This window comes from Mustela nivalis, assembly GCF_964662115.1.
Source record: "Mustela nivalis genome assembly, chromosome: 17".
Classification (NCBI taxonomy): domain Eukaryota; kingdom Metazoa; phylum Chordata; class Mammalia; order Carnivora; family Mustelidae; genus Mustela; species Mustela nivalis.
In genome coordinates, this window is record NC_139036.1 from 10,325,929 (window position 1) to 10,331,928 (window position 6,000).

Consider the following 6,000-nt stretch of genomic DNA (forward strand, 5'->3'; position numbering starts at 1 on the left):
GTAAAATACACATCGCATAAAACTGACCATCCTTAGCTGTTTTCAAGCATACCATTTTGTGGCATTAAGGACATGCATACCGTTGGCGGCCATCCCCGTCCACCTAGAGCTCCTTCCCCCCCCCCCACTAACACTGTCACCACTCAAGCCTAACTCCCCATCCCTGTGCCCCACGCCCCCAGCTGCTGGCAGGCACCCCTCTACTTTCTGACCCGATGAATCTAACGAATTCCAGGTACCTCATCTAAGTGGAATCAAACGGTATCCGTCCTTCTGTGTCTGGCTGTGTCCCTCCGCCTAAGGTCCCCACGGTGCATCCAGGTTGTCGCCGGTATCAGAATTCCCTTCCTTCTTCACAGCTGGATTTTGCATTTGCCCGAAAGCTTGAAAAATGGGGATGACCGCCAACGGTATGCATGTCCTTAATGCCACAGAATGGTATTCTTGAAAACAGTTAACTGGAAAACAGTTAAGATTTCTCCAAAAAATCACGAACTGGTAATTTTACTGACTGTAGCTGCAGCTCTCTTGCTATAATGCCAGTAGAGGAAGAAAGTGCCTCACGTCTAGCATGTCAACGACGTAGTTCCTTGTTGTCATCTTTCCCTTCCTGTCTTCCTGCTCTTCTGAGCTGCTTTTACACTCCAGGGCCCAGGGTAAGCATGTCCCCTTTCCGCCCTCCATCTCACCTTGCCGGGAACCCCCAAATGCTCCCAGCTTCCTGGAGCCTGCACCTAAAGGCAAGGAACACTAGAGCAAGAATCCCAGTCACACAGAGAGGCGCCATCATGGATTCAAGATGGCTACCCTCCCGAGGCCCCAACACTGCACAGCCCTGGTGCTGTGTTTTTCTAGGTAAACCCTCTCTTCCCTCCCCAGGGACCAGGCTCCTCCCTTCTCAACCCTCTTCCTTCTTCCTACTTCCCCTTTGTGCAGAGAATCTCGTCCTCTCCCTTCCCGTGAAAAAGAAGCCACTATTCAGGAACTCACTGATGTCCCCGTGACCAGCCCTACAAAGGTGCCAGCATCTCTTGCCTCTCTTCCTCCTCCTCCCTCTGCCCTGGAAGCAGGGTCGCTAGGCCTATTAAAGTCTAGTCCCTCCCTGAGAGTGTTGGACCTTCACCCCTACCCCAGTGCTGTCTTCTACTTCCCTGAACAAGGACTCTGCTCCTTCAGTTACACTCCATCTTACACCCTTATTCTGTCCCTCTCCGCTAGCTTGCACCCAGCAATTTGCAAACATACTCTAGTATCTTCTATTAAAAAGAAATTAGGGGGTACCTGGGTGGCTCAGTGGGTTAAATCCTCTGCCTTCAACTCAGGTCATGATCCCAGGGTCCTGGGATGGAGCCCCGCATCAGGCTCTCTGCTCAGCGGGGAGCCTGCCCCCCCCAACTATTTCTCTCTGCCTGCCTCTCTGCCTACTTGTGATCTCTGTCAAATGAATAAATAAAATCTTAAAAAAAAAATTAGGGGTGCCTGGGTGGCTCAGTTGGTTAAGCGACTGCCTTCGGCTCAGGTCATGATCCCGGTGATTAAGAAAAACTGTACTCTAAGATGGCTGACCCAACCGGCAAGGGAATTCCAGTCCCTGTCTCAAAGCCCTTCCAGGTTCTTCCTTCCTATTGCATTTCCTGCGCGCACCAAAAGTACCAAGTATGTGGAAGTAGAAGGGTATAAATCCCCCTCCCTGCTTGTGCTCGCGGCTCAGACCTTTGGAGAATAACCCTGTCTGAGCCCACCGTGTTAAATAAATCTCCGTTCCTCCAAAGTCTCCGAGGGCCGCTTGGTTCTTCCACCAGAATCCAGTCCACGTTCCACAACACCGGGGTCCTGGGATCGAATCCTGCATCAGGTTCCCTGCTCAGTGGAGAGTCTGCTTCTCCCTCTGACTCCCCTCTCATGCTCTCTCTCGCTCTCTCTCAAATAAATTCAGTCTTTAAAAAAAAAAGGGCAGATCTTGCTTAATCCCTCCAACAGCAAAAAGTGACACCAAGGTTCGTGCTACCATTCTCTCACTCCGGACTCTGGTCAGTTCAGCTCGGACCTCCAAGGGCTCTGGCACACTCTGCAGCTTGCTGGCTCATCTCCACAGCAGCAAATTATTATATGCAACTCACTGAGATCAATTCAGGCACAGGGATGGCCTTCCTGAGAGGAGGCTTGGTCCGGGGTGTCACTGGACACCACTCACACCCGTCCCAAACTTTCCCCCCTATATAAAGTGTCTCTCTCTTCTTCACCAAACTAACATAATTTCACCGGAGTATCCTTTCCTGAGTCAGACCTGCCTCTAGGAATGTGATGGCCGTGGTGGTTTGGTATTCCTTTCCAGAATTAAGGGGGGTTTCCTCTCCCCAGAATTTGGAGGACTCGAATTCAAACAAGCCAAGTGGTAGGAGATCCGTAGATAGGCCAGTAACTACTTAGTTGACTTTGTGAAAAATAATCCCACAAACTCCCTAAAAGGTACACAAACATTAAATGCCAGTGGATTCACTCTGATGTGGGGAACAAAGGCAGAAGGAAATGTGGATAAAATTACTTGTCCGCAGGCCCTTGACAGGTACTTAACGCAGGCATAGAATAACATCCCTCCAGGAATCTCCCAAGGTCCTCACCTCTTCACGTTAATACCTTGCTAGAGGGGAAAACACCGTTAGCTTTGACAATAGCCAGGCCTCCAGGAACCAGAGAGTCTTCTTTAGCGTATGAAAGTCCTTTTGGAAACCTCCCTCTGTCCTTACTTCTGCCCACTGGATCCTGTCCCTGCGCTTTAATAACCCTTACCTTTTTGTACCAAAGACCACACTCCTTGAAAAGCCCCTGAAGTGAGACTAAAGGAAGAGGAGAGGGCGCCTGAGTGGCTCAGTGGGTTAAGCTGCTGCCTTCGGCTCGGGTCATGACTGGGATCGAGTCCCACATGGGGCTCTCTGCTCAGCAGGGAGCCTGCTTCCCTCTCTCTCTCTCTCTCTGCCTGCCTCTCCGTTTACTTGTGATTTCTCTCTGTCAAATAAATAAATAAAATCTTTAAAAAAAAAAATAAAGGAAGAGGAGAGAAAGTACTTACCGATTTTGCACCAAAGCGCAGAGTCCAAATGTAAAGACTCAAAGCCCCACGTTCAGGCTGCAAATGATGAAGTTTTAGAATATTAAGTGAGGTTCGGTGGGGTGAGGTCCAGAGCCGACAACCATGAAAGAATTCTTAGATTTCTTTGGTGCAAAATGGTGGTTTATTAAAGCACGGGGACTGGACCCGTGGGCAGAAAGAGCTGCTGCCCAGGGCTGTGAGGGGCTGCAGGTTATATACCAAGGGGGTGGGGGAAGGAAAAGTGAGGTTTCAATAGAATTTTCAAATGCTGAAGAGGACCTACAAGATCCGGAGGCCTTGAGGACTTGCCATTGTCAAGGTCCTTTTTCCCTCTAGCAGGGTATTAACATTAAAATAGGTGTGAGAAGGGCACCTGGGTGGCTCAGTGGGTTAAAGCCTCTGCTTGCGGCTCAGGTCATGATCCCAGGGTCCTGGGATCGAGCCCCGAATTGGGCTCTCTGCTCAGCGGGAAGCTTGCTTCCACCCCTCTTTCTCTGCCTGCCTCTCTGCCTACTTGTGATCTCTGACTGTCAAATAAACAAATAAGATTTTTTTTAAAAAACGAGATCAATATCACTGCTAACGGGTTTACATATAACATGTGGGCTAATCTTCACAACCACCCCACAGGGAGAGATACTATTACTATTCCTACTTAGTAAATAAGGAAATAAACTGAAGCTACCTGGGCTTAAATAACTTGCACAGAGATGCTGGGTTCTGCACCAGCTTGGATTTGTGCCCAACAGGCTGACTGAGAGCCTGTGATGCTAGTGAAAACATCTGCAGTTTATTTGAGAATGTGCATTTTGTTAACTCTCCTCCAGCAATCTTGAAATCAGCTGCATTTGTTTACATTTTATTTTTATTATTATTATTTTGAGTACAAAGTAAGAACTACGGACCTATATCCCCAAACAAGTAAGGAAAAAAAAATTTCTTTCTAGGGCCAAAACCCTCCCCCCCTCCTTCCAGGGATCTCCATGGCCAGGGTCAGAGGGAAATGGTTTTGGTTTCTCTTTTGTTTTTTTTTGTTGTTGTTGTTGTTGTTGTTGAAGATTTTTTATTATCTATTTGACAGACAGAGATCACAAGCAGGCAGAGAGGCAGGCAGAGAGAGGAAGGGAAGAAGGCTCCCTGCCAAGCACAGAGCCCGATGTGGGGCTCCATCCCAGGACCCTGAGATCATGACCCGAGCCAAAGGCAGAGGCTTTAACCCACTGAGCCACCCAGGTGCCCCTTGGTTCCTCACTGCCTCAGGGAAGTCCTCTCCCTGGGGAAAGATGCTTTTGTCTCAAGACCCCCTGACAATCCATTCTTAGTTCGATTCCCCTGGGGACACCCATTTGATCCAAAGTTTTCAATTTCAAAAAAAAAAGAGGGGGGCGTGCCTGGGTGGTCCCGTAGGTTAAAGCCTCTGCCTTTGGCTCTTTGCTCAGCGGGAAGTCTGCTTCTCTCTCTCCCTCTGCCTGCCTCTCTGCCTACTTGTGATCTCTGTCAAATAAATAAATAATTTTTTTTTTAAAAAGTTTGTAATTTCCTCCTCATTGTTGCAAACCAGATGGTTGAAGAATGATCTGTATTTTTGCCCCCTTATTGAGTAAACAAAGCATAATAACATCTGTGTGCATGGGTTTCCTGGAAGGAGGGGGCAGCCTTCCTGCAAAGCCTGTTGCAGATTCAGGAACCAAATACACGGCAGGAGGGCTCAGAGGAAGACATTGGAGCAATTGCCTCCATGAGAGTACAACAATCACCGTCTTGCCAAGAATTTTAGTAGGAAGGAAAAGAGCTTACTAAACAGGAGACTTGAGCGTTTTTTGTTATGGGAGGAATCCAGATAGAATCAGAGAGTGAAACTGCAGTTAGAAGTGCCAGGTGATGAGTCTGTATCACTCTAGCCTAACACCTACCAGCTAGCTGTGTGACCCTGGTAAGTGTCTTAACCTCTCTGAGCCTGTTCCCTTGTGCAGCACATGAGGATGCAGTATCTGCTCCTACCAACTGACATTGTGTGAAGAAACTGGAAGAGAAGACATCCTATAAATGCAAGTGGACTTGTAAACTAATGATATATGGTCACTAGTACACACCAGGTACTTGATGAGCTGAAAGCTTCTTCAAAGGAGTTTTCTTAAGCTGTGAGAAAGGAAAGAGGCCACAATGATCCTCTGTAGGCCAAGAGAGTTAGGGGTCCCTGGAAAAAGGAAGACGAGACATAGCTTTCTTCACATTTTGAGGTCCCCAGCCATTTTGTGATCTATGCCTGACTTGCACTTCTTGCTCCAATACATTTCCTGTGGAACTTCCTGATGCTAAAATGGGGTGGGGGGGGGGGTGCAGATAGACCTCAGAAGTTAACAAGTTCAAGGGAACAGAAAAATGTGAAAACCAACAGCCACTCCTGGGCCAGGAGATAGCCTAACCACATCAGACATAACAAATTGGTGTAAGAAGCCACCCCCCCACACACACCCAGTGCTATTTCAAAAGCAAAGATTGACCTGAAGCACATTCTTCGGTCATTTTTGCAGGATTTAAAACCCCCTGAGCACCCAAACACCAGAATGACTCAAACCAGAGAATTGATGGTGTCAGCCCTTGTTGGTCCCATGACTTCAGCCTCCCAGGACCTGGACTTTGTCAACTCGGGATGAATTTGCCGCAATTCTAGATAGAATTCATTGCTGCCAAAGTACCCCCCAGATCCACCCGCCCCATGCATACTCTGTGAATATCCATGCACCCTTAGCTTAAAACTCCCCAATTTTGTTGACCCGGGAGACACTGTTTTAGGAAATAGCCCTGGTGTTCTCCTTACTTGTCCCAAGTAAAAACCCTTCTTTTTTGTACTCAGTTGTGTCTTTTGGCTCTACGCCCACCAAGAGGTGAACCTAGTTCCAGGTTAC